At 44.1% G+C, this 23,424-nt stretch overlaps 38 non-coding genes across 38 annotated transcripts; all 38 read left to right on the top strand.

The window, feature by feature from the left end:
- The first annotated feature begins 3,315 nt into the window (after positions 1–3,315).
- TRNAK-UUU (transfer RNA lysine (anticodon UUU)) lies at positions 3,316–3,388 on the top strand. The gene has a single exon. It is a non-coding gene; the product is annotated as a tRNA-Lys (tRNA).
- Positions 3,389–4,039: 651 nt separating this feature from the next.
- TRNAN-GUU (transfer RNA asparagine (anticodon GUU)) lies at positions 4,040–4,112 on the top strand. The gene has a single exon. It is a non-coding gene; the product is annotated as a tRNA-Asn (tRNA).
- Positions 4,113–4,186: 74 nt separating this feature from the next.
- On the top strand, positions 4,187–4,259 carry TRNAK-UUU (transfer RNA lysine (anticodon UUU)). The gene has a single exon. It is a non-coding gene; the product is annotated as a tRNA-Lys (tRNA).
- A 1,543-nt stretch (positions 4,260–5,802) lies between these two features.
- TRNAS-GCU (transfer RNA serine (anticodon GCU)) lies at positions 5,803–5,875 on the top strand. The gene has a single exon. It is a non-coding gene; the product is annotated as a tRNA-Ser (tRNA).
- Positions 5,876–6,085: 210 nt separating this feature from the next.
- TRNAN-GUU (transfer RNA asparagine (anticodon GUU)) lies at positions 6,086–6,158 on the top strand. The gene has a single exon. It is a non-coding gene; the product is annotated as a tRNA-Asn (tRNA).
- A 368-nt stretch (positions 6,159–6,526) lies between these two features.
- Positions 6,527–6,599, top strand: TRNAK-UUU (transfer RNA lysine (anticodon UUU)). The gene has a single exon. It is a non-coding gene; the product is annotated as a tRNA-Lys (tRNA).
- Positions 6,600–6,820: 221 nt separating this feature from the next.
- TRNAI-GAU (transfer RNA isoleucine (anticodon GAU)) lies at positions 6,821–6,893 on the top strand. The gene has a single exon. It is a non-coding gene; the product is annotated as a tRNA-Ile (tRNA).
- A 1,101-nt stretch (positions 6,894–7,994) lies between these two features.
- Positions 7,995–8,067, top strand: TRNAS-GCU (transfer RNA serine (anticodon GCU)). The gene has a single exon. It is a non-coding gene; the product is annotated as a tRNA-Ser (tRNA).
- Positions 8,068–8,277: 210 nt separating this feature from the next.
- On the top strand, positions 8,278–8,350 carry TRNAN-GUU (transfer RNA asparagine (anticodon GUU)). The gene has a single exon. It is a non-coding gene; the product is annotated as a tRNA-Asn (tRNA).
- Positions 8,351–8,718: 368 nt separating this feature from the next.
- Positions 8,719–8,791, top strand: TRNAK-UUU (transfer RNA lysine (anticodon UUU)). The gene has a single exon. It is a non-coding gene; the product is annotated as a tRNA-Lys (tRNA).
- A 221-nt stretch (positions 8,792–9,012) lies between these two features.
- TRNAI-GAU (transfer RNA isoleucine (anticodon GAU)) lies at positions 9,013–9,085 on the top strand. The gene has a single exon. It is a non-coding gene; the product is annotated as a tRNA-Ile (tRNA).
- A 955-nt stretch (positions 9,086–10,040) lies between these two features.
- Positions 10,041–10,113, top strand: TRNAS-GCU (transfer RNA serine (anticodon GCU)). Its single transcript has one exon. It is a non-coding gene; the product is annotated as a tRNA-Ser (tRNA).
- Positions 10,114–10,323: 210 nt separating this feature from the next.
- Positions 10,324–10,396, top strand: TRNAN-GUU (transfer RNA asparagine (anticodon GUU)). The gene has a single exon. It is a non-coding gene; the product is annotated as a tRNA-Asn (tRNA).
- A 367-nt stretch (positions 10,397–10,763) lies between these two features.
- On the top strand, positions 10,764–10,836 carry TRNAN-GUU (transfer RNA asparagine (anticodon GUU)). Its single transcript has one exon. It is a non-coding gene; the product is annotated as a tRNA-Asn (tRNA).
- Positions 10,837–11,351: 515 nt separating this feature from the next.
- Positions 11,352–11,424, top strand: TRNAS-GCU (transfer RNA serine (anticodon GCU)). The gene has a single exon. It is a non-coding gene; the product is annotated as a tRNA-Ser (tRNA).
- A 1,057-nt stretch (positions 11,425–12,481) lies between these two features.
- Positions 12,482–12,554, top strand: TRNAN-GUU (transfer RNA asparagine (anticodon GUU)). The gene has a single exon. It is a non-coding gene; the product is annotated as a tRNA-Asn (tRNA).
- Positions 12,555–12,627: 73 nt separating this feature from the next.
- On the top strand, positions 12,628–12,700 carry TRNAN-GUU (transfer RNA asparagine (anticodon GUU)). The gene has a single exon. It is a non-coding gene; the product is annotated as a tRNA-Asn (tRNA).
- Positions 12,701–12,921: 221 nt separating this feature from the next.
- Positions 12,922–12,994, top strand: TRNAS-GCU (transfer RNA serine (anticodon GCU)). Its single transcript has one exon. It is a non-coding gene; the product is annotated as a tRNA-Ser (tRNA).
- Positions 12,995–13,204: 210 nt separating this feature from the next.
- Positions 13,205–13,277, top strand: TRNAN-GUU (transfer RNA asparagine (anticodon GUU)). Its single transcript has one exon. It is a non-coding gene; the product is annotated as a tRNA-Asn (tRNA).
- A 220-nt stretch (positions 13,278–13,497) lies between these two features.
- Positions 13,498–13,570, top strand: TRNAN-GUU (transfer RNA asparagine (anticodon GUU)). The gene has a single exon. It is a non-coding gene; the product is annotated as a tRNA-Asn (tRNA).
- A 74-nt stretch (positions 13,571–13,644) lies between these two features.
- TRNAD-GUC (transfer RNA aspartic acid (anticodon GUC)) lies at positions 13,645–13,717 on the top strand. The gene has a single exon. It is a non-coding gene; the product is annotated as a tRNA-Asp (tRNA).
- A 220-nt stretch (positions 13,718–13,937) lies between these two features.
- Positions 13,938–14,010, top strand: TRNAN-GUU (transfer RNA asparagine (anticodon GUU)). Its single transcript has one exon. It is a non-coding gene; the product is annotated as a tRNA-Asn (tRNA).
- A 355-nt stretch (positions 14,011–14,365) lies between these two features.
- TRNAN-GUU (transfer RNA asparagine (anticodon GUU)) lies at positions 14,366–14,438 on the top strand. The gene has a single exon. It is a non-coding gene; the product is annotated as a tRNA-Asn (tRNA).
- A 73-nt stretch (positions 14,439–14,511) lies between these two features.
- On the top strand, positions 14,512–14,584 carry TRNAN-GUU (transfer RNA asparagine (anticodon GUU)). The gene has a single exon. It is a non-coding gene; the product is annotated as a tRNA-Asn (tRNA).
- Positions 14,585–14,805: 221 nt separating this feature from the next.
- TRNAS-GCU (transfer RNA serine (anticodon GCU)) lies at positions 14,806–14,878 on the top strand. The gene has a single exon. It is a non-coding gene; the product is annotated as a tRNA-Ser (tRNA).
- Positions 14,879–15,088: 210 nt separating this feature from the next.
- Positions 15,089–15,161, top strand: TRNAN-GUU (transfer RNA asparagine (anticodon GUU)). The gene has a single exon. It is a non-coding gene; the product is annotated as a tRNA-Asn (tRNA).
- A 220-nt stretch (positions 15,162–15,381) lies between these two features.
- TRNAN-GUU (transfer RNA asparagine (anticodon GUU)) lies at positions 15,382–15,454 on the top strand. The gene has a single exon. It is a non-coding gene; the product is annotated as a tRNA-Asn (tRNA).
- Positions 15,455–15,528: 74 nt separating this feature from the next.
- On the top strand, positions 15,529–15,601 carry TRNAD-GUC (transfer RNA aspartic acid (anticodon GUC)). Its single transcript has one exon. It is a non-coding gene; the product is annotated as a tRNA-Asp (tRNA).
- A 220-nt stretch (positions 15,602–15,821) lies between these two features.
- Positions 15,822–15,894, top strand: TRNAK-UUU (transfer RNA lysine (anticodon UUU)). The gene has a single exon. It is a non-coding gene; the product is annotated as a tRNA-Lys (tRNA).
- A 74-nt stretch (positions 15,895–15,968) lies between these two features.
- Positions 15,969–16,041, top strand: TRNAN-GUU (transfer RNA asparagine (anticodon GUU)). The gene has a single exon. It is a non-coding gene; the product is annotated as a tRNA-Asn (tRNA).
- Positions 16,042–16,115: 74 nt separating this feature from the next.
- Positions 16,116–16,188, top strand: TRNAN-GUU (transfer RNA asparagine (anticodon GUU)). The gene has a single exon. It is a non-coding gene; the product is annotated as a tRNA-Asn (tRNA).
- A 220-nt stretch (positions 16,189–16,408) lies between these two features.
- Positions 16,409–16,481, top strand: TRNAN-GUU (transfer RNA asparagine (anticodon GUU)). Its single transcript has one exon. It is a non-coding gene; the product is annotated as a tRNA-Asn (tRNA).
- A 74-nt stretch (positions 16,482–16,555) lies between these two features.
- On the top strand, positions 16,556–16,628 carry TRNAN-GUU (transfer RNA asparagine (anticodon GUU)). Its single transcript has one exon. It is a non-coding gene; the product is annotated as a tRNA-Asn (tRNA).
- Positions 16,629–16,848: 220 nt separating this feature from the next.
- Positions 16,849–16,921, top strand: TRNAK-UUU (transfer RNA lysine (anticodon UUU)). Its single transcript has one exon. It is a non-coding gene; the product is annotated as a tRNA-Lys (tRNA).
- Positions 16,922–17,278: 357 nt separating this feature from the next.
- TRNAN-GUU (transfer RNA asparagine (anticodon GUU)) lies at positions 17,279–17,351 on the top strand. Its single transcript has one exon. It is a non-coding gene; the product is annotated as a tRNA-Asn (tRNA).
- Positions 17,352–18,590: 1,239 nt separating this feature from the next.
- Positions 18,591–18,663, top strand: TRNAN-GUU (transfer RNA asparagine (anticodon GUU)). Its single transcript has one exon. It is a non-coding gene; the product is annotated as a tRNA-Asn (tRNA).
- A 1,681-nt stretch (positions 18,664–20,344) lies between these two features.
- TRNAN-GUU (transfer RNA asparagine (anticodon GUU)) lies at positions 20,345–20,417 on the top strand. Its single transcript has one exon. It is a non-coding gene; the product is annotated as a tRNA-Asn (tRNA).
- Positions 20,418–22,097: 1,680 nt separating this feature from the next.
- TRNAN-GUU (transfer RNA asparagine (anticodon GUU)) lies at positions 22,098–22,170 on the top strand. Its single transcript has one exon. It is a non-coding gene; the product is annotated as a tRNA-Asn (tRNA).
- Positions 22,171–23,424: the final 1,254 nt, after the last annotated feature.

Genomic DNA, 23,424 nt, shown 5'->3' with positions numbered 1-23,424 from the left:
ACGATTTTAACGAATACTATGATTGCAGTGAAGAGTCGACAATGGATATTCACGGAGCTCTCGCTGGAATTGATGACTTGTACAGCGTCCATCCGAAAGATCTCGAAGGATAATCAAAGGCTCAGTGCTTCTAAATACTACAAGCATGAACAGCTTCCTCCTCACACCGACTAACTCGAATAATGGAGTGTATAGACCTGGTTAAGGGTAGTATTGTCGTGGAATAATATCATAACAAGCTGTACCATTACAGGTCAATAAATAAGTTTACCAAACGGTTAGCAAAATGGCAAGCGAATTTTTTCACTAAAGGGTCGTCAATTGCTTTTGAGGGACATTTTTCTTGTGACACTTATCGATTTCCAATGAAGCGTTTTACTATGACACCAGATAGAATTTTATATTTCACTTGTATATAATAGTGGTGGAAACGGAATATTTTTATTAATACATTTCTAGTGTGAACAACCAACAATGTCTTTTCCAAATAAATATGTATAAATTCACTGGATGTTTGCGCAATTACATTATTAATAATAAATGAAGAGGAACCAGAAAAGGAACTAACGAGGCATTGTCTGCACAACTGACTTCGAGGGACATGTTCAAGTATCTTTAAATGACTTTTAAGTACGTCTGTAATTGAGAATAGAACTTTACTCGTCCTTTATAACTTCAGATTCTAACAATGAACAAGGACACAAAATTCAAATATCATAAAGTTATGACTGTACTGTATACTTATTTTAACATAAGATGTTGAAACCAGGTTCATAATTGTTTAATAGGCAAACAGACTTATCTCAATTATATTAATGCTTGGCAGTGTTTTAGTTTAAACGAACGCTATACATTAACTAGTTTTGATGTTCAGTTAAGAAAAATTACCACATTACGTAATATGTAAGCTTATCTATAGGTAATGTAACTTACTCAACGTTTATCCTAATGGATACATTTGATTGATATGGGCTTGCAAATAGTACATCTTTCAACCTACAACCGCATAGGCCAACCTATAAAATAGAAGCTACTATATTTTACATCTGGGTAAATTAACCGCGAACAATTTGTAGACATAAACGTGAATAACAAACGATTATAGATATCCGATTCCTAGCTCTAGTTGACCCCCTTGAGAGGAGGAAGAGGGGGGTAGGAATCTAGTATAAAGAAGGTGAGAAAATAGCAGCACTTCACATTCGAACATCAATCGTCAAAACCTCAACATGGACGCTGAAGCACTTCGATGGACACTTGACGAAATGGCTGTAAATAAGCCTTGGAACATAGTCGAAACATACAAGTTTTATTATTTTCTCTGCTCTTATTTACACTTAGATCCTGCTAATATACCTTCAACATTACCCGGTTTTATCATAAATGGTGGTTTAAATATTATTCAAACGTTCCTCGATCTAATAGACTTTATGAAGAACGTTCCTCGTACACCTGAAACGTGTCAAACACATGACGAATTGGAACATTTATATAATTTAATTCCTACCCCTTTAAAAATTTCTTACTTAGACCGCGTGAAAAGGCGGAAGCAAGAAATAGAACGGGATAACCGTGAAGAAGAATCTTTAAGACCCAGTTTCGATAATTCACAAACTGGCAGGGAGATGGGGGAGATTCTAGCTAACGCGTGTCAACAAGACGAGACGGAGAACGACCCTTTTGAATATATGTCTCTGAACTTTTCCGATTACGCCCCCAGCGAAAAGAGCTCCATCGTAGATTCGGAGGAGGCCGAGGCGAATGTTTATGATCAATGGGGAGGGGGGTGCCCCCCTTCACCTATAGAAGATGTACCTTCTTGCGAACTTCTAGAGCAGAGCAAGAGATTTTTTGAACATTTTAATATGTATGGCAGGGAAATAACTCTAAATATAACTGACGATCCGGTGGATAGTATATGTACTATTACGGAACACGTTTTAAGCGAATATAGAGCAACAGATTTCGTGCAAATAACTTTACGAAGTCTGGGTATAAACTGCTGTTCGGAACTTGAATTATCTTTTAAAAGACTAGATAAAGTAGACCCTTCTATCCTCTTTGACCAACTAGCCGAGTTACTTTATGATGATGAGATCGAACATTTTTTTCAAGGACCCATAAAAATGATATTAAGAATAGTCAGAATACCAGAAGAGTATGGACGTTCTAATCGTCGTCAACTCAAGCCATTCAGTATTTTTTCAAAGGATCGAAGGGGGATTCGACGAATACCAAGCACTGATAATCTCTGTTTAGCGCGTAGCCTTTGTGTTGCTGTCGCTCATCGTGTCCACATGAACAATAAAAACAACACCGAGTTAAAAAACCGTTACAAGAACATATCAGAAACAGGCCCCCGATTCACAACTCAAAAAACAGCCTCTTTAGATCTGTGTCAAAAGGCTGGAGTTGCTGTACCTGAATGTGGTACCCCCGATTCATTCCAGAAATTTAAAGTTTATTTATCCTCCTATTCTATATTTGTTTATAAATTCGAAAACAGAGTTCCAATTCTAATTTTAGGCGAAAATGACCCTACAGATACCAGACCACGCCTCTTTCTACTTAATGTGAATAATCACTATAACGTCATAACAAATTTAAAACCATTGTTTAGTCACGAACACTTTTGCGAGAAGTGCCTCACACCTTACTGGCGTTTTTAATCTCATAAATGCAATGATTTTTGCTTTAAATGTATGCGTCCGACTGTTTGTCATGGACGTGAAAAAACATGCGACTCCTGCCTACGAAAATTCTGGGGTGACGATTGTTATAACAGCCATTTGGTTCCGGTTGGTAATAAAAAAACCCTTTGCGAGCGGCTTTACCATTGCAAAAGCTGCTTTATAATAATTGATTTCGTAAAACGTACTACTAGACACAGCTGTGGGGAGATGTTCTGTCATGTTTGTGGAAAGCATCAACCCAGCGATCATTTATGCTACATTCAAGTAATCAAAGACAAAACAATCAATGTTAACCCTGCTAAAAAACCACGCAATAATTTACCCATTAGCTTCCATGGCGCAATGGTTAGCGCGTTCGGCTGTTAACCGAAAGGTTGGTGGTTCGAGCCCAACCGGGAGCGTTGTTTGGAAGTCTTAGAAGTAACGTGAAAAGGCACAATTTTTGCACAATACGTGAAAGTCGAAACTTCTCTAAGCTTCCGTGGCGCAATGGTTAGCGCGTTCGGCTGTTAACTGAAAGGTTGGTGGTTCGAGCCCACCCGGGAGCGTTGTTTTGAAGTCTTAGAAGTAACGTAAAAAGGCAAAATCTTTCCACAATACGTGAAAATCAATGTTTTACTAAGCTTCCGTGGCGCAATGGTTAGCGCGTTCGGCTTTTAACCGAAAGGTTGGTGGTTCGAGCCTACCCGGGAGCGTTGTTTTGAAGTCTTAGAAGTAACGTAAAAAGGCAAAATTTTTCCACAATACGCGGCAATCCGTCTTTTTCTAAGCTTCCGTGGCGCAATGGTTAGCGCCTTTGGCTGTTAACCGAAAGGTTGGTGGTTCGAGCCCACCCGGGAGCGTTGTTTTGACGTCTTAGAAGTAACGTAAAAAGGCAAAATTTTTCCACAATACGTGACAATCAATGTTTTTCTAAGCTTCCGTGGCGCAATGGTTAGCGCGTTCGGCTGTTAACCGAAAGGTTGGTGGTTCGAGCCCGCCCGGGAGCGTTGTTTTGAAGTCTTAGAAGTAACGTAAAAAGTCACAATTTTTCCGCAATACCTGACAATCAATCATTTTCTTAGCTTCCGTGGCGCAATGGTTAGCGCGTTCGGCTGTTAACTGAAAGGTTGGTGGTTCGAGCCCACCCAAGAGCTTTGTTTTGAAGTCTTAGAAGTAACGTAAAAAGGCTAAATTTTTCCACAATACATGACAATCAATCTTTTTCTAAGCTTCCGTGGCGCAATGGTTAGCGCGTTCGTCTGTTAACCGAAAGGTTGGTGGTTCGAGCCCAACCGCGAGCGTTGTTTGGAAGTCTTAGAAGTAACGTAAAAAGGCACAATACGAGAAAATCAATATTTCTCTAAGCTTCCGTGGCGCAATGGTTAGCGCGTTCGGCTGTTAACCGAAAGGTTGGTGGTTCGAGCCCACCCGGGAGCGTTGTTTGGAAGTTTTAGAAGTAACGTAAAAAGGCAAAATTTTTCCGCAATACCTGACAATCAATCATTTTCTAAGCTTCCGTGGCGCAATGGTTAGCGCGTTCGGCTTTTAACCGAAAGGTTGGTGGTTCGAGCCTACCCGGGAGCGTTGTTTTGAAGTCTTAGAAGTAACGTAAAAAGGCAAAATTTTTCCACAATACGCAGCAATCCATCTTTTTCTAAGCTTCCGTGGCGCAATTGTTAGCGCGTTCGGCTGTTAACCGAAAGGTTGGTGGTTCGAGCCCACCCAGGAACGTTGTTTTGAAGTCTTAGAAGTAACGTAAAAAGGCAAAATTTTTCCACAATACGTGACAATCAATGTTTTACTAAACTTCCGTGGCGCAATGGTTAGCGCGTTCGGCTTTTAACCGAAAGGTTGGTGGTTCGAGCCTAACCGGGAGCGTTGTTTTGAAGTCTTAGAAGTAACGTAAAAAGGCAAAATTTTTCCACAATACGTGACAATCAATGTTTTTCTAAGCTTCCAAGGCGCAATGGTTAGCGCGTTCGGCTGTTAACCGAAAAGTTGGTGGGTCGAGCCCACCCAAGAGCTTTGTTTTGAAGTCTTAGAAGTAACGTAAAAAGGCAAAATTTTTCCACAATACATGACAATCAATCTTTTTCTAAGCTTCCGTGGCGCAATGGTTAGCGCGTTCGGCTGTTAACCGAATGGGAGGTCGTTCGAGCCCACCCGGTAGCGTTGTTTTGAAGTCTTAGAAGTAACGTAAAAAGGCAAAATTTTCCCACAATACGTGACAATCAGTGTTTTTCTAAGCTTCCGTGGCGCAATGGTTAGCGCGTTCGGCTGTTAACTGAAAGGTTGGTGGTTCGAGCCCACCCGGGAGCGTTGTTTTAAGTGTTAGAAGTAACGTAAAAAGGCAAAATCTTTCCACAATACGTGAAAATCAATGTTTTACTAAGCTTCCGTGGCGCAATGGTTAGCGCGTTCGGCTGTTAACTGAAAGGTTGGTGGTTCGAGCCCACCCGGGAGCGTTGTTTTGAAGTCTTAGAAGTAACGTAAAAAGGCAAAATCTTTCCACAATACGCGGCAATCCATCTTTTTCTAAGCTTCCGTGGCGCAATGGTTAGCGCCTTTGGCTGTTAACCGAAAGGTTGGTGGTTCGAGCCCACCCGGGAGCGTTGTTTTGAAGTCTTAGAAGTAACGTAAAAAGGCAAAATTTTTCCACAATACGTGACAATCAATGTTTTTCTAAGCTTCCGTGGCGCAATGGTTAGCGCGTTCGGCTGTTAACCGAAAGGTTGGTGGGTCGAGCCCACCCAAGAGCTTTGTTTTGAAGTCTTAGAAGTAACGTAAAAAGGCTAAATTTTTCCACAATACATGACTATCAATCTTTTTCTAAGCTTCCGTGGCGCAATGGTTAGCGCGTTCGGCTGTTAACCGAAAGGGAGGTCGTTCGAGCCCATCCGGGAGCCTTGTTTTGAAGTCTTAGAAGTAACGTAAAAAGGCAAAATTTTTCCACAATACATGACAATCCATCTTTTTCCAAGCTTCCGTGGCGCAATGGTTAGCGCGTTCGGCTGTTAACCGAAAGGGAGGTCGTTCGAGCCCACCCGGGAGCCTTGTTTTGAAGTCTTAGAAGTAACGTAAAAAGGCAAAATTTTTCCGCAATACCTGACAATCAATCATTTTCTTAGCTTCCGTGGCGCAATGGTTAGCGCGTTCGGCTGCTAACCGAAAGGTTGGTGGTTCGAGCCCAACCGCGAGCGTTGTTTGGAAGTCTTAGAAGTAACGTAAAAAGGCACAATACGAGAAAATCAATATTTCTCTAAGCTTCCGTGGCGCAATGGTTAGCGCGTTCGGCTGTTAACCGAAAGGTTGGTGGTTCGAGCCCATCCGGGAGCGTTGTTATGAAGATTTAGAAGTAACGTAAAAAGGCAAAATTTTTCCACAATACGTGACAATCAATGTTTTACTAAGCTTCCGTGGCGCAATGGTTAGCGCGTTCGGCTGTTAACCGAAAGGTTGGTGGTTCGAACCCACCCGGGAGCGTTGTTTCGAAGTCTTAGAAGTAACGTAAAAAGGCAAAACTTTTCCACAATACGTGACAATCAGTGTTTTTCTAAGCTTCCGTGGCGCAATGGTTAGCGCGTTCGGCTGTTAACCGAAAGGTTGGTGGTTCGAGCCCACCCGGTAGCGTTGTTTAGAAGTTTTAGAAGTAACGTAAAAAGGCAAAATTTTTCCGCAATATCTGACAATCAGTCATTTTCTAAGCTTCCGTGGCGCAATGGTTAGCGCGTTCGGCTGTTAACCGAAAGGTTGGTGGTTCGAGCCTACCCGGGAGCGTTGTTTTGAAGTCTTAGAAGTAACGTAAAAAGGCAAAATCTTTCCACAATACGTGAAAATCAATGTTTTACTAAGCTTCCGTGGCGCAATGGTTAGCGCGTTCGGCTTTTAACCGAAAGGTTGGTGGTTCGAGCCTACCCGGGAGCGTTGTTTTGAAGTCTTAGAAGTAACGTAAAAAGGCAAAATTTTTCCACAATACGTGACAATCAATGTTTTTCTAAGCTTCCAAGGCGCAATGGTTAGCGCGTTCGGCTGTTAACCGAAAAGTTGGTGGGTCGAGCCCACCCAAGAGCTTTGTTTTGAAGTCTTAGAAGTAACGTAAAAAGGCAAAATTTTTCCACAATACATGACAATCAATCTTTTTCTAAGCTTCCGTGGCGCAATGGTTAGCGCGTTCGGCTGATAACCGAATGGGAGGTCGTTCGAGCCCACCCGGTAGCGTTGTTTTGAAGTCTTAGAAGTAACGTAAAAAGGCAAAATTTTCCCACAATACGTGACAATCAGTGTTTTTCTAAGCTTCCGTGGCGCAATGGTTAGCGCGTTCGGCTGTTAACTGAAAGGTTGGTGGTTCGAGCCCACCCGGGAGCGTTGTTTTAAGTGTTAGAAGTAACGTAAAAAGGCAAAATTTTCCCACAATACGTGACAATCAGTGTTTTTCTAAGCTTCCGTGGCGCAATGGTTAGCGCGTTCGGCTGTTAACTGAAAGGTTGGTGGTTCGAGCCCACCCGGGAGCGTTGTTTTAAGTGTTAGAAGTAACGTAAAAAGGCAAAATCTTTCCACAATACGTGAAAATCAATGTTTTACTAAGCTTCCGTGGCGCAATGGTTAGCGCGTTCGGCTGTTAACTGAAAGGTTGGTGGTTCGAGCCCACCCGGGAGCGTTGTTTTGAAGTCTTAGAAGTAACGTAAAAAGGCAAAATCTTTCCACAATACGCGGCAATCCATCTTTTTCTAAGCTTCCGTGGCGCAATGGTTAGCGCCTTTGGCTGTTAACCGAAAGGTTGGTGGTTCGAGCCCACCCGGGAGCGTTGTTTTGAAGTCTTAGAAGTAACGTAAAAAGGCAAAATTTTTCCACAATACGTGACAATCAATGTTTTTCTAAGCTTCCGTGGCGCAATGGTTAGCGCGTTCGGCTGTTAACCGAAAGGTTGGTGGGTCGAGCCCACCCAAGAGCTTTGTTTTGAAGTCTTAGAAGTAACGTAAAAAGGCTAAATTTTTCCACAATACATGACTATCAATCTTTTTCTAAGCTTCCGTGGCGCAATGGTTAGCGCGTTCGGCTGTTAACCGAAAGGGAGGTCGTTCGAGCCCATCCGGGAGCCTTGTTTTGAAGTCTTAGAAGTAACGTAAAAAGGCAAAATTTTTCCACAATACATGACAATCCATCTTTTTCCAAGCTTCCGTGGCGCAATGGTTAGCGCGTTCGGCTGTTAACCGAAAGGGAGGTCGTTCGAGCCCACCCGGGAGCCTTGTTTTGAAGTCTTAGAAGTAACGTAAAAAGGCAAAATTTTTCCGCAATACCTGACAATCAATCATTTTCTTAGCTTCCGTGGCGCAATGGTTAGCGCGTTCGGCTGCTAACCGAAAGGTTGGTGGTTCGAGCCCAACCGCGAGCGTTGTTTGGAAGTCTTAGAAGTAACGTAAAAAGGCACAATACGAGAAAATCAATATTTCTCTAAGCTTCCGTGGCGCAATGGTTAGCGCGTTCGGCTGTTAACCGAAAGGTTGGTGGTTCGAGCCCATCCGGGAGCGTTGTTATGAAGATTTAGAAGTAACGTAAAAAGGCAAAATTTTTCCACAATACGTGACAATCAATGTTTTACTAAGCTTCCGTGGCGCAATGGTTAGCGCGTTCGGCTGTTAACCGAAAGGTTGGTGGTTCGAACCCACCCGGGAGCGTTGTTTCGAAGTCTTAGAAGTAACGTAAAAAGGCAAAACTTTTCCACAATACGTGACAATCAGTGTTTTTCTAAGCTTCCGTGGCGCAATGGTTAGCGCGTTCGGCTGTTAACCGAAAGGTTGGTGGTTCGAGCCCACCCGGTAGCGTTGTTTAGAAGTTTTAGAAGTAACGTAAAAAGGCAAAATTTTTCCGCAATATCTGACAATCAGTCATTTTCTAAGCTTCCGTGGCGCAATGGTTAGCGCGTTCGGCTGTTAACCGAAAGGTTGGTGGTTCGAGCCTACCCGGGAGCGTTGTTTTGAAGTCTTAGAAGTAACGTAAAAAGGCAAAATCTTTCCACAATACGTGAAAATCAATGTTTTACTAAGCTTCCGTGGCGCAATGGTTAGCGCGTTCGGCTTTTAACCGAAAGGTTGGTGGTTCGAGCCTACCCGGGAGCGTTGTTTTGAAGTCTTAGAAGTAACGTAAAAAGGCAAAATTTTTCCACAATACGTGACAATCAATGTTTTTCTAAGCTTCCAAGGCGCAATGGTTAGCGCGTTCGGCTGTTAACCGAAAAGTTGGTGGGTCGAGCCCACCCAAGAGCTTTGTTTTGAAGTCTTAGAAGTAACGTAAAAAGGCAAAATTTTACCACAATACATGACAATCAATCTTTTTCTAAGCTTCCGTGGCGCAATGGTTAGCGCGTTCGGCTGATAACCGAATGGGAGGTCGTTCGAGCCCACCCGGTAGCGTTGTTTTGAAGTCTTAGAAGTAACGTAAAAAGGCAAAATTTTCCCACAATACGTGACAATCAGTGTTTTTCTAAGCTTCCGTGGCGCAATGGTTAGCGCGTTCGGCTGTTAACTGAAAGGTTGGTGGTTCGAGCCCACCCGGGAGCGTTGTTTTAAGTGTTAGAAGTAACGTAAAAAGGCAAAATCTTTCCACAATACGTGAAAATCAGTGTTTTACTAAGCTTCCGTGGCGCAATGGTTAGCGCGTTCGGCTGTTAACTGAAAGGTTGGTGGTTCAAGCCCACCCGGGAGCGTTGTTTTGAAGTCTTAGAAGTAACGTAAAAAGGCAAAATCTTTCCACAATACGCGGCAATCCATCTTTTTCTAAGCTTCCGTGGCGCAATGGTTAGCGCCTTTGGCTGTTAACCGAAAGGTTGGTGGTTCGAGCCCACCCGGGAGCGTTGTTTTGAAGTCTTAGAAGTAACGTAAAAAGGCAAAATTTTTCCACAATACGTGACAATCAATGTTTTTCTAAGCTTCCGTGGCGCAATGGTTAGCGCGTTCGGCTGTTAACCGAAAGGTTGGTGGGTCGAGCCCACCCAAGAGCTTTGTTTTGAAGTCTTAGAAGTAACGTAAAAAGGCTAAATTTTTCCACAATACATGACTATCAATCTTTTTCTAAGCTTCCGTGGCGCAATGGTTAGCGCGTTCGGCTGTTAACCGAAAGGGAGGTCGTTCGAGCCCATCCGGGAGCCTTGTTTTGAAGTCTTAGAAGTAACGTAAAAAGGCAAAATTTTTCCACAATACATGACAATCCATCTTTTTCCAAGCTTCCGTGGCGCAATGGTTAGCGCGTTCGGCTGTTAACCGAAAGGGAGGTCGTTCGAGCCCACCCGGGAGCCTTGTTTTGAAGTCTTAGAAGTAACGTAAAAAGGCAAAATTTTTCCGCAATACCTGACAATCAATCATTTTCTTAGCTTCCGTGGCGCAATGGTTAGCGCGTTCGGCTGCTAACCGAAAGGTTGGTGGTTCGAGCCCAACCGCGAGCGTTGTTTGGAAGTCTTAGAAGTAACGTAAAAAGGCACAATACGAGAAAATCAATATTTCTCTAAGCTTCCGTGGCGCAATGGTTAGCGCGTTCGGCTGTTAACCGAAAGGTTGGTGGTTCGAGCCCATCCGGGAGCGTTGTTATGAAGATTTAGAAGTAACGTATAAAGGCAAAATTTTTCCACAATACGTCACAATCAATGTTTTACTAAGCTTCCGTGGCGCAATGGTTAGCGCGTTCGGCTGTTAACCGAAAGGTTGGTGGTTCGAACCCACCCGGGAGCGTTGTTTCGAAGTCTTAGAAGTAACGTAAAAAGGCAAAACTTTTCCACAATACGTGACAATCAGTGTTTTTCTAAGCTTCCGTGGCGCAATGGTTAGCGCGTTCGGCTGTTAACCGAAAGGTTGGTGGTTCGAGCCCACCCGGTAGCGTTGTTTAGAAGTTTTAGAAGTAACGTAAAAAGGCAAAATTTTTCCGCAATATCTGACAATCAGTCATTTTCTAAGCTTCCGTGGCGCAATGGTTAGCGCGTTCGGCTGTTAACCGAAAGGTTGGTGGTTCGAGCAAACCCGGGAGCGTTGTTTTGAAGTCTTAGAAGTAACGTAAAAAGGCAAACTTTTTCCACAATACGCGGCAATCAATCTTTTTTAAGCTTCCGTGGCGCAATGGTTAGCGCGTTCGGCTGTTAACCGAAAGGTTGGTGGTTCGAGCCCACCCGGGAGCGTTGTTTTGACGTCTTAGAAGTAACGTAAAAAGGCAAAATTTTTCCACAATACGTGACAATCAATGTTTTCTAAGCTTCCGTGGCGCAATGGTTAGCGCGTTCGGCTGTTAACCGAAAGGTTGGTGGGTCGAGCCCACCCAAGAGCTTTGTTTTGAAGTCTTAGAAGTAACGTAAAAAGGCTAAATTTTTCCACAATACATGACTATCAATCTTTTTCTAAGCTTCCGTGGCGCAATGGTTAGCGCGTTCGGCTGTTAACCGAAAAGGGAGGTCGTTCGAGCCCACCCGGGAGCCTTGTTTTGTAGTCTTAGAAGTAACGTAAAAAGGCAAAATTTTTCCACAATACATGACAATCCATCTTTTTCCAAGCTTCCGTGGCGCAATGGTTAGCGCGTTCGGCTGTTAACCGAAAGGGAGGTCGTTCGAGCCCACCCGGGAGCCTTGTTTTGAAGTCTTAGAAGTAACGTAAAAAGGCAAAATTTTTCCGCAATACCTGACAATCAATCATTTTCTTAGCTTCCGTGGCGCAATGGTTAGCGCGTTCGGCTGCTAACCGAAAGGTTGGTGGTTCGAGCCCAACCGCGAGCGTTGTTTGGAAGTCTTAGAAGTAACGTAAAAAGGCACAATACGAGAAAATCAATATTTCTCTAAGCTTCCGTGGCGCAATGGTTAGCGCGTTCGGCTGTTAACCGAAAGGTTGGTGGTTCGAGCCCATCCGGGAGCGTTGTTTTGAAGATTTAGAAGTAACGTAAAAAGGCAAAATTTTTCCACAATACGTGACAATCAATGTTTTACTAAGCTTCCGTGGCGCAATGGTTAGCGCGTTCGGCTGTTAACCGAAAGGTTGGTGGTTCGAGCCCAACCGCGAGCGTTGTTTGGAAGTCTTAGAAGTAACGTAAAAAGGCACAATACGTGAAAATCAATATTTCTCTAAGCTTCCAAGGCGCAATGGTTAGCGCGTTCGGCTGTTAACCGAAAGGTTGGTGGTTCGAGCCCAACCGCGAGCGTTGTTTGGAAGTCTTAGAAGTAACGTAAAAAGGCACAATACGTGAAAATCAATATTTCTCTAAGCTTCCAAGGCGCAATGGTTAGCGCGTTCGGCTGTTAACCGAAAGGTTGGTGGTTCGAGCCCATCCGGGAGCGTTGTTTTGAAGATTTAGAAGTAACGTAAAAAGGCAAAATTTTTCCACAATACGTGACAATCAATGTTTTACTAAGCTTCCGTGGCGCAATGGTTAGCGCGTTCGGCTGTTAACCGAAAGGTTGGTGGTTCGAACCCACCCGGGAGAGTTGTTTCGAAGTCTTAGAAGTAACGTAAAAAGGCAAAATTTTTCCACAATACGTGACAATCAATGTTTTCTAAGCTTCCGTGGCGCAATGGTTAGCGCGTTCGGCTGTTAACCGAAAGGTTGGTGGTTCGAGCCCAACCGCGAGCGTTGTTTGGAAGTCTTAGAAGTAACGTAAAAAGGCACAATACGTGAAAATCAATATTTCTCTAAGCTTCCAAGGCGCAATGGTTAGCGCGTTCGGCTGTTAACCGAAAGGTTGGTGGTTCGAGCCCACCCAGGAACGTTGTTTTGAAGTCTTAGAAGTAACGTAAAAAGGCAAACTTTTTCCACAATACGCGGCAATCAATCTTTTTTAAGCTTCCGTGGCGCAATGGTTAGCGCGTTCGGCTGTTAACCGAAAGGTTGGTGGTTCGAGCCCACCCGGGAGCGTTGTTTTGACGTCTTAGAAGTAACGTAAAAAGGCAAAATTTTTCCACAATACGTGACAATCAATGTTTTCTAAGCTTCCGTGGCGCAATGGTTAGCGCGTTCGGCTGTTAACCGAAAGGTTGGTGGTTCGAGCCCACCCGGGAGCGTTGTTTTGACGTCTTAGAAGTAACGTAAAAAGGCAAAATTTTTCCACAATACGTGACAATCAATGTTTTTCTAAGCTTCCGTGGTGCAATGGTTAGCGCGTTCGGCTGTTAACCGAAAGGTTGGTGGGTCGAGCTCACCCAAGAGCCTTGTTTTGAAGTCTTAGAAGTAACGTAAAAAGGCAAAATTTTTCCGCAATACCTGACAATCAATCATTTTCTTAGCTTCCGTGGCGCAATGGTTAGCGCGTTCGGCTGCTAACCGAAAGGTTGGTGGTTCGAGCCCAACCGCGAGCGTTGTTTGGAAGTCTTAGAAGTAACGTAAAAAGGCACAATACGAGAAAATCAATATTTCTCTAAGCTTCCGTGGCGCAATGGTTAGCGCGTTCGGCTGTTAACCGAAAGGTTGGTGGTTCGAGCCCATCCGGGAGCGTTGTTTTGAAGATTTAGAAGTAACGTAAAAAGGCAAAATTTTTCCACAATACGTGACAATCAATGTTTTACTAAGCTTCCGTGGCGCAATGGTTAGCGCGTTCGGCTGTTAACCGAAAGGTTGGTGGTTCGAACCCACCCGGGAGCGTTATTTTGAAGTCTTAGAAGTAACGTAAAAAGGCAAAACTTTTCCGCAATACCTGACAATCAGTCATTTTCTTAGCTTCCGTGGCGCAATGGTTAGCGCGTTCGGCTGTTAACTGAAAGTTGGTGGTTCGAGCCCACCCGGGAGCGTTGTTTTGAAGTCTTAGAAGTAACGTAGAAAGGCAAAATCTTTCCACAATACGTGAAAATCAATGTTTTACTAAGCTTCCGTGGCGCAATGGTTAGCGCGTTCGGCTGTTAACCGAAAGGTTGGTGGTTCGAGCCCACCCGGGAGCGTTGTTTGGAAGTTTTAGAAGTAACGTAAAAAGGCAAAATTTTTCCGCAATACCTGACAATCAATCATTTTCTAAGCTTCCGTGGCGCAATGGTTAGCGCGTTCGGCTGTCAACCGAAAGGTTGGTGGTTCGAGCCCACCCGGGAGCGTTGTTTTGACGTCTTAGAAGTAACGTAAAAAGGCAAATTTTTCCACAATACGTGACAATAATTGTTTTTCTAAGCTTCCGTGGCGCAATGGTTAGCGCGTTCGGCTGTTAACCGAAAGGTTGGTGGTTCGAGCCTACCCGGGAGCGTTGTTTTGAAGTCTTAGAAGTAACGTAAAAAGGCAAAATTTTTCCACAATACGTGACAATCAATGTTTTACTAAGCTTCCGTGGCGCAATGGTTAGCGCGTTCGGCTGTTAACCGAAAGGTTGGTGGTTCGAACCCACCCGGGAGCGTTGTTTCGAAGTCTTAGAAGTAACGTAAAAAGGCAAAATTTTTCCACAATACGTGACAATCAATGTTTTCTAAGCTTCCGTGGCGCAATGGTTAGCGCGTTCGGCTGTTAACCGAAAGGTTGGTGGTTCGAGCCCAACCGCGAGCGTTGTTTGGAAGTCTTAGAAGTAACGTAAAAAGGCACAATACGTGAAAATCAATATTTCTCTAAGCTTCCAAGGCGCAATGGTTAGCGCGTTCGGCTGTTAACCGAAAGGTTGGTGGTTCGAGCCCACCCAGGAACGTTGTTTTGAAGTCTTAGAAGTAACGTAAAAAGGCAAACTTTTTCCACAATACGCGGCAATCAATCTTTTTTAAGCTTCCGTGGCGCAATGGTTAGCGCGTTCGGCTGTTAACCGAAAGGTTGGTGGTTCGAGCCCACCCGGGAGCGTTGTTTTGACGTCTTAGAAGTAACGTAAAAAGGCAAAATTTTTCCACAATACGTGACAATCAATGTTTTCTAAGCTTCCGTGGCGCAATGGTTAGCGCGTTCGGCTGTTAACCGAAAGGTTGGTGGTTCGAGCCCACCCGGGAGCGTTGTTTTGACGTCTTAGAAGTAACGTAAAAAGGCAAAATTTTTCCACAATACGTGACAATCAATGTTTTTCTAAGCTTCCGTGGTGCAATGGTTAGCGCGTTCGGCTGTTAACCGAAAGGTTGGTGGGTCGAGCTCACCCAAGAGCCTTGTTTTGAAGTCTTAGAAGTAACGTAAAAAGGCAAAATTTTTCCGCAATACCTGACAATCAATCATTTTCTTAGCTTCCGTGGCGCAATGGTTAGCGCGTTCGGCTGCTAACCGAAAGGTTGGTGGTTCGAGCCCAACCGCGAGCGTTGTTTGGAAGTCTTAGAAGTAACGTAAAAAGGCACAATACGAGAAAATCAATATTTCTCTAAGCTTCCGTGGCGCAATGGTTAGCGCGTTCGGCTGTTAACCGAAAGGTTGGTGGTTCGAGCCCATCCGGGAGCGTTGTTTTGAAGATTTAGAAGTAACGTAAAAAGGCAAAATTTTTCCACAATACGTGACAATCAATGTTTTACTAAGCTTCCGTGGCGCAATGGTTAGCGCGTTCGGCTGTTAACCGAAAGGTTGGTGGTTCGAACCCACCCGGGAGCGTTATTTTGAAGTCTTAGAAGTAACGTAAAAAGGCAAAACTTTTCCGCAATACCTGACAATCAGTCATTTTCTTAGCTTCCGTGGCGCAATGGTTAGCGCGTTCGGCTGTTAACTGAAAGTTGGTGGTTCGAGCCCACCCGGGAGCGTTGTTTTGAAGTCTTAGAAGTAACGTAGAAAGGCAAAATCTTTCCACAATACGTGAAAATCAATGTTTTACTAAGCTTCCGTGGCGCAATGGTTAGCGCGTTCGGCTGTTAACCGAAAGGTTGGTGGTTCGAGCCCACCCGGGAGCGTTGTTTGGAAGTTTTAGAAGTAACGTAAAAAGGCAAAATTTTTCCGCAATACCTGACAATCAATCATTTTCTAAGCTTCCGTGGCGCAATGGTTAGCGCGTTCGGCTGTCAACCGAAAGGTTGGTGGTTCGAGCCCACCCGGGAGCGTTGTTTTGACGTCTTAGAAGTAACGTAAAAAGGCAAATTTTTCCACAATACGTGACAATAATTGTTTTTCTAAGCTTCCGTGGCGCAATGGTTAGCGCGTTCGGCTGTTAACCGAAAGGTTGGTGGTTCGAGCCTACCCGGGAGCGTTGTTTTGAAGTCTTAGAAGTAACGTAAAAAGGCAAAATTTTTCCACAATACGTGACAATCAATGTTTTACTAAGCTTCCGTGGCGCAATGGTTAGCGCGTTCGGCTTTTAACCGAAAGGTTGGTGGTTCGAGCCTACCCGGGAGCGTTGTTTTGAAGTCTTAGAAGTAACGTAAAAAGGCAAAATTTTTGCACAATACGTGACAATCGATGTTTTACTAAGCTTCCGTGGCGCAATGGTTAGCGCGTTCGGCTGTTAACCGAAAGGTTGGTGGTTCGAGCCCACCCGGGAGCGTTGTTTAGAAGTTTTAGAAGTAACGTAAAAAGGCAAAATTTTTACGCAATACCTGACAATCAATCATTTTCTAAGCTTCCGTGGCGCAATGGTTAGCGCGTTCGGCTGTTAACCGAAAGGTTGGTGGTTCGAGCCCACCCGGGAGCGTTGTTTTGAAGTCTTAGAAGTAACGTAAAAAGTCACAATTTTTCCGCAATACCTGACAATCAATCATTTTCTTAGCTTCCGTGGCGCAATTGTTAGCGCGTTCGGCTGTTAACTGAAAGGTTGGTGGTTCGAGCCCACCCGGGAGCGTTGTTTTGAAGTCTTAGAAGTAACGTAAAAAGGCAAATTTTTCCACAATACGTGACAATAATTGTTTTTCTAAGCTTCCGTGGCGCAATGGTTAGCGCGTTCGGCTGTTAACCGAAAGGTTGGTGGTTCGAGCCCACCCGGGAGCGTTGTTTTGAAGTCTTAGAAGTAACGTAAAAAGTCACAATATTTCCGCAATACCTGACAATCAATCATTTTCTAAGCTTCCGTGGCGCAATGGTTAGCGCGTTCGGCTGTTAACCGAAAGGTTGGTGGTTCGAGCCCACCCGGGAGCGTTGTTTTGACGTCTTAGAAGTAACGTAAAAAGGCAAATTTTTCCACAATACGTGACAATAATTGTTTTTCTAAGCTTCCGTGGCGCAATGGTTAGCGCGTTCGGCTGTTAACCGAAAGGTTGGTGGTTCGAGCCTACCCGGGAGCGTTGTTTTGAAGTCTTAGAAGTAACGTAAAAAGGCAAAATGTTTCCACAATACGTGACAATCAATGTTTTACTAAGCTTCCGTGGCGCAATGGTTAGCGCGTTCGGCTTTTAACCGAAAGGTTGGTGGTTCGAGCCTACCCGGGAGCGTTGTTTTGAAGTCTTAGAAGTAAGGTAAAAAGGCAAAATTTTTCCACAATACATGACAATCAATCTTTTTCTAAACTTCCGTGGCGCAATGGTTAGCGCGTTCGGCTGTTAACCGAAAGGGAGGTCGTTCGAGCCCACCCGGGAGTCTTGTTTTGAAGTCTTAGAAGTAACGTAAAAAGGCAAAATGTTTCCACAATACATGACAATCAATCTTTTTCTAAGCTTCCGTGGCGCAATGGTTAGCGTGTTCGGCTGTTAACCGAAACGTTGGTGGTTCGAGCCTACCACTGAGCGTTGTTTTGAAGTCTTAGAAGTAACGTAAAAAGGCACGATACGTGAAAATCAATATTTCTCTAAGCTTCCGTGGCGCAATGGTTAGCGCGTTCGGCTGTTAACCGAAAGGTTGGTGGTTCGAGCCCACCCGGGAGCGTTGTTTTGAAGTTTTAGTAGTAACGTAAAAAGGCAAAATTTTTCCACAATACGTGGCAATCAATCTTTTTCAAAGCTTCCGTGGCGCAATGGTTAGCGCGTTCGGCTGTTAACTGAAAGGTTGGTGGTTCGAGCCCACCCGGGAGCGTTGTTTTGAAGTCTTAGAAGTAACGTAAAAAGGCAAAATTTTTCCACAATACGTGACAATCAATCTTTTTCTAAGCTTCCATGGCGTAATGGTTAGCGCGTTCGGCTGTTAACCGAAAGGTTGGTGGTTCGAGCCCATCCGGGAGCGTTGTTTTGAAGTCTTAGAAGTAACGTAAAAAGACAAAATTTTTCCACAATACGTGACAAACAATGTTATAATAAGCTTCCGTGGCGCAATGGTTAGCGCGTTCGGGTAATAACAGAAAGATTAGTGGTTCGAGCCTTCCACTGAGCGTTGTTTTGAAGTCTTAGAAATAAGGTAAAAAGACAAAATTTTTCCACAATACGCGGCAATCAATCTTTTTCGAAGCTTCCGTGGCGGAATGGTTAGCGCGTTCGGCTGTTAACCGAAAGGTTGGTGGTTCGAGATCACCCGGGAGCGTTGTTTTGAAGTCTTAGAAGTAACGTAAAAAGACAAAATTTTTCCACAATACGTGACAATCAATGTTATGCTAAGCTTCCGTGGCGCAATGGTTAGCGCGTTCGGGTAATAACAGAAAGGTTAGTGGTTCGAGCCTTCCACTGAGCGTTGTTTTGAAGTCTTAGAAGTAACGTAAAAAGGCAAAATTTTTCCACAATACGTGACAATCAATGTTTTTCTAAGCTTCCGTGGCGCAATGGTTAGCGCGTTCGGCTGTTAACCGAAAGGTTGGTGGGTCGAGCCCACCCAAGAGCTTTGTTTTGAAGTCTTAGAAGTAAGGTAAAAAGGCAAAATTTTTCCTCAATACATGACAATCAATCTTTTTCTAAGCTTCCGTGGCGCAATGGTTAGCGCGTTCGGCTGTTAACCGAAAGGGAGGTCGTTCGAGCCCACCCGGGAGCCTTGTTTTGAAGACTTAGAAGTAACGTAAAAAGGCAAAATGTTTCCACAATACATGACAATCAATCTTTTTCCAAGCTTCCGTGGCGCAATGGTTATCGCGTTCGGCTGTTAACCGAAACGTTGGTGGTTGGAGCCTACCACTGAGCGTTGTTTTGAAGTCTTAGAAGTAACGTAAAAAGGCTCGATACGTGAAAATCAATATTTCTCTAAGCTTCCGTGGCGCAATGGTTAGCGCGTTCGGCTGTTAACCGAAAGGTTGGTGGTTCGAGCCCACCCGGGAGCGTTGTTTTGAAGTTTTAGAAGTAACGTAAAAAGGCAAAATTTTTCCACAATACGTGGCAATCAATCTTTTTCAAAGCTTCCGTGGCGCAATGGTTAGCGCGTTCGGCTGTTAACTGAAAGGTTGGTGGTTCGAGCCCACCCGGGAGCGTTGTTTTGAAGTCTTAGAAGTAACGTAAAAAGGCAAAATTTTTCCACAATACGTGACAATCAATCTTTTTCTAAGCTTCCATGGCGTAATGGTTAGCGCGTTCGGCTGTTAACCGAAAGGTTGGTGGTTCGAGCCTACCCGGGAGGGTTGCTTTGTAGTCGTAGAAGTAACGTAAAAAGGCAAAATTTTTCCACAATACGCGGCAATCAATCTTTTTCTAAGCTTCCGTGGCGCAATGGTTAGCGCGTTCGGCTGTTAACCGAAAGGTTGGTAGTTCGAGCCTACCCGGGAGCGTTGTTGTGACGTCTTAGAAGTAACGTAAAAAGGCAAAATTTTTCCACAATACGTGACAAATCAATCATTTTCTAAGCTTCCATGGCGCAATGGTTAGCGCTTTCGGCTGTTAACCGAAAGGTTGGTCGTTCGAGCCCACCCGGGAGCCTTGTTTTGAAGTCTTAGAAATAACGTAAAAAGGCAAAATTTTTCCACAATACGTGACAATCAATGTTTTTCTAAGCTTCCGTGGCGTAATGGTTAGCGCGTTCGGCTGTTAACCGAAAGGTTGGTGGTTCGAGCCCATCCGGGAGCGTTGTTTTGAAGTCTTAGAAGTAACGTATAAAGACAAAATTTTTCCACAATACGTGACAAACAATGTTATGCTAAGCTTCCGTGGCGCAATGGTTAGCGCGTTCGGGTAATAAAAGAAAGATTAGTGGTTCGAGCCTTCCACTGAGCGTTGTTTTGAAGTCTTAGAAATAAGGTAAAAAGACAAAATTTTTCCACAATACGCGGCAATCAATCTTTTTCGAAGCTTCCGTGGCGGAATGGTTAGCGCGTTCGGCTGTTAACCGAAAGGTTGGTGGTTCGAGATCACCCGGGAGCGTTGTTTTGAAGTCTTAGAAGTAACGTAAAAAGACAAAATTTTTCCACAATACGTGACAATCAATGTTATGCTAAGCTTCCGTGGCGCAATGGTTAGCGCGTTCGGGTAATAACAGAAAGGTTAGTGGTTCGAGCCTTCCACTGAGCGTTGTTTTGAAGTCTTAGAAGTAACGTAAAAAGGCAACATTTTTCCACAATACGTGACAATCAATGTTTTTCTAAGCTTCCGTGGCGCAATGGTTAGCGCGTTCGGCTGTTAACCGAAAGGTTGGTTGGTCGAGCCCACACAAGAGCTTTGTTTTGAAGTCTTAGAAGTAAGGTAAAAAGGCAAAATTTTTCCTCAATACATGACAATCAATCTTTTTCTAAGCTTCCGTGGCGCAATGGTTAGCGCGTTCGGCTGTTAACCGAAAGGGAGGTCGTTCGAGCCCACCCGGGAGCCTTGTTTTGAAGACTTAGAAGTAACGTAAAAAGGCAAAATGTTTCCACAATACATGACAAACAATCTTTTTCTAAGCTTCCGTGGCGCAATGGTTAGCGCGTTCGGCTGTTAACCGAAACGTTGGTGGTTCGAGCCTACCACTGAGCGTCGTTTTGAAGTCTTAGAAGTAACGTAAAAAGGCACGATACGTGAAAATCATTATTTCTCTAAGCTTCCGTGGCGCAATGGTTAGCGCGTTCGGCTGTTAACCGAAAGGTTGGTGGTTCGAGCCCACCCGGGAGCGTTGTTTTGAAGTTTTAGAAGTAACGTAAAAAGGCAAAATTTTTCCACAATACGTGGCAATCAATCTTTTTCAAAGCTTCCGTGGCGCAATGGTTAGCGCGTTCGGCTGTTAACTGAAAGGTTGGTGGTTCGAGCCCACCCGGGAGCGTTGTTTTGAAGTTTTAGAAGTAACGTAAAAAGGCAAAATTTTTCCACCATACGTGGCAATCAATCTTTTTCAAAGCTTCCGTGGCGCAATGGTTAGCGCGTTCGGCTGTTAGCTGAAAGGTTGGTGGTTCGAGCCCACCCGGGAGCGTTGTTTTGAAGTCTTAGAAGTAACGTAAAAAGGCAGAATTTTTCCACAATACGTGACAATCAATCTTTTTCTAAGCTTCCATGGCGTAATGGTTAGCGCGTTCGGCTGTTAACCGAAAGGTTGGTGGTTCGAGCCCACCCGGGAGCCTTTTTTTGAAGTCTTAGAAATAACGTAAAAAGGCAAAATTTTTCCACAATACGCGGCAATCAATCTTTTTCTAAGCTTCCGTGGCGCAATGGTTAGCGCGTTCGGCTGTTAACCGAAAGGTTGGTGGTTCGAGCCTACCCGGGAGCGTTGTTGTGACGTCTTAGAAGTAACGTAAAAAGGCAAAATTTTTCCACAATACGTGACAATCAATCATTTTCTAAGCTTCCATGGCGCAATGGTTAGCGCTTTCGGCTGTTAACCGAAAGGTTGGTCGTTCGAGCCCACCCGGGAGCCTTGTTTTGAAGTCTTAGAAGTAACGTATAAAGACAAAATTTTTCCACAATACGTGACAAACAATGTTATGCTAAGCTTCCGTGGCGCAATGGTTAGCGCGTTCGGGTAATAACAGAAAGATTAGTGGTTCGAGCCTTCCACTGAGCGTTGTTTTGAAGTCTTAGAAATAAGGTAAAAAGACAAAATTTTTCCACAATACGCGGCAATCAATCTTTTTCGAAGCTTCCGTGGCGGAATGGTTAGCGCGTTCGGCTGTTAACCGAAAGGTTGGTGGTTCGAGATCACCCGGGAGCGTTGTTTTGAAGTCTTAGAAGTAACGTAAAAAGACAAAATTTTTCCACAATACGTGACAATCAATGTTATGCTAAGCTTCCGTGGCGCAATGGTTAGCGCGTTCGGGTAATAACAGAAAGGTTAGTGGTTCGAGCCTTCCACTGAGCGTTGTTTTGAAGTCTTAGAAGTAACGTAAAAAGGCAACATTTTTCCACAATACGTGACAATCAATGTTTTTCTAAGCTTCCGTGGCGCAATGGTTAGCGCGTTCGGCTGTTAACCGAAAGGTTGGTTGGTCGAGCCCACCCAAGAGCTTTGTTTTGAAGTCTTAGAAGTAAGGTAAAAAGGCAAAATTTTTCCTCAATACATGACAATCAATCTTTTTCTAAGCTTCCGTGGCGCAATGGTTAGCGCGTTCGGCTGTTAACCGAAAGGGAGGTCGTTCGAGCCCACCCGGGAGCCTTGTTTTGAAGACTTAGAAGTAACGTAAAAAGGCAAAATGTTTCCACAATACATGACAATCAATCTTTTTCTAAGCTTCCGTGGCGCAATGGTTAGCGCGTTCGGCTGTTAACCGAAACGTTGGTGGTTCGAGCCTACCACTGAGCGTTGTTTTGAAGTCTTAGAAGTAACGTAAAAAGGCACGATACGTGAAAATCATTATTTCTCTAAGCTTCCGTGGCGCAATGGTTAGCGCGTTCGGCTGTTAACCGAAAGGTTGGTGGTTCGAGCCCACCCGGGAGCGTTGTTTTGAAGTTTTAGAAGTAACGTAAAAAGGCAAAATTTTTCCACAATACGTGGCAATCAATCTTTTTCAAAGCTTCCGTGGCGCAATGGTTAGCGCGTTCGGCTGTTAACTGAAAGGTTGGTGGTTCGAGCCCACCCGGGAGCGTTGTTTTGAAGTTTTAGAAGTAACGTAAAAAGGCAAAATTTTTCCACAATACGTGGCAATCAATCTTTTTCAAAGCTTCCGTGGCGCAATGGTTAGCGCGTTCGGCTGTTAGCTGAAAGGTTGGTGGTTCGAGCCCACCCGGGAGCGTTGTTTTGAAGTCTTAGAAGTAACGTAAAAAGGCAAAATTTTTCCACAATACGTGACAATCAATCTTTTTCTAAGCTTCCATGGCGTAATGGTTAGCGCGTTCGGCTGTTAACCGAAAGGTTGGTGGTTCGAGCCCACCCGGGAGCCTTTTTTTGAAGTCTTAGAAATAACGTAAAAAGGCAAAATTTTTCCACAATACGCGGCAATCAATCTTTTTCTAAGCTTCCGTGGCGCAATGGTTAGCGCGTTCGGCTGTTAACCGAAAGGTTGGTGGTTCGAGCCTACCCGGGAGCGTTGTTGTGACGTCTTAGAAGTAACGTAAAAAGGCAAAATTTTTCCACAATACGTGACAATCAATCATTTTCTAAGCTTCCATGGCGCAATGGTTAGCGCTTTCGGCTGTTAACCGAAAGGTTGGTCGTTCGAGCCCACCCGGGAGCCTTGTTTTGAAGTCTTAGAAGTAACGTAAAAAGACAAAATTTTTCCACAATACGTGACAAACAATGTTATGCTAAGCTTCCGTGGCGCAATGGTTAGCGCGTTCGGGTAATAACAGAAAGATTAGTGGTTCGAGCCTTCCACTGAGCGTTGTTTTGAAGTCTTAGAAATAAGGTAAAAAGACAAAATTTTTCCACAATACGCGGCAATCAATCTTTTTCGAAGCTTCCGTGGCGGAATGGTTAGCGCGTTCGGCTGTTAACCGAAAGGTTGGTGGTTCGAGATCACCCGGGAGCGTTGTTTTGAAGTCTTAGAAGTAACGTAAAAAGACAAAATTTTTCCACAATACGTGACAATCAATGTTATGCTAAGCTTCCGTGGCGCAATGGTTAGCGCGTTCGGGTAATAACAGAAAGGTTAGTGGTTCGAGCCTTCCACTGAGCGTTGTTTTGAAGTCTTAGAAGTAACGTAAAAAGGCAACATTTTTCCACAATACGTGACAATCAATGTTTTTCTAAGCTT

This window comes from Phalangium opilio, unplaced genomic scaffold (genome assembly GCF_054372755.1).
Source record: "Phalangium opilio isolate 3A_F unplaced genomic scaffold, DU_Popi_V2 ptg000037l_1, whole genome shotgun sequence".
NCBI classification, from domain to species: domain Eukaryota; kingdom Metazoa; phylum Arthropoda; class Arachnida; order Opiliones; family Phalangiidae; genus Phalangium; species Phalangium opilio.
This window is presented reverse-complemented; position numbering and strand designations above follow the sequence as displayed.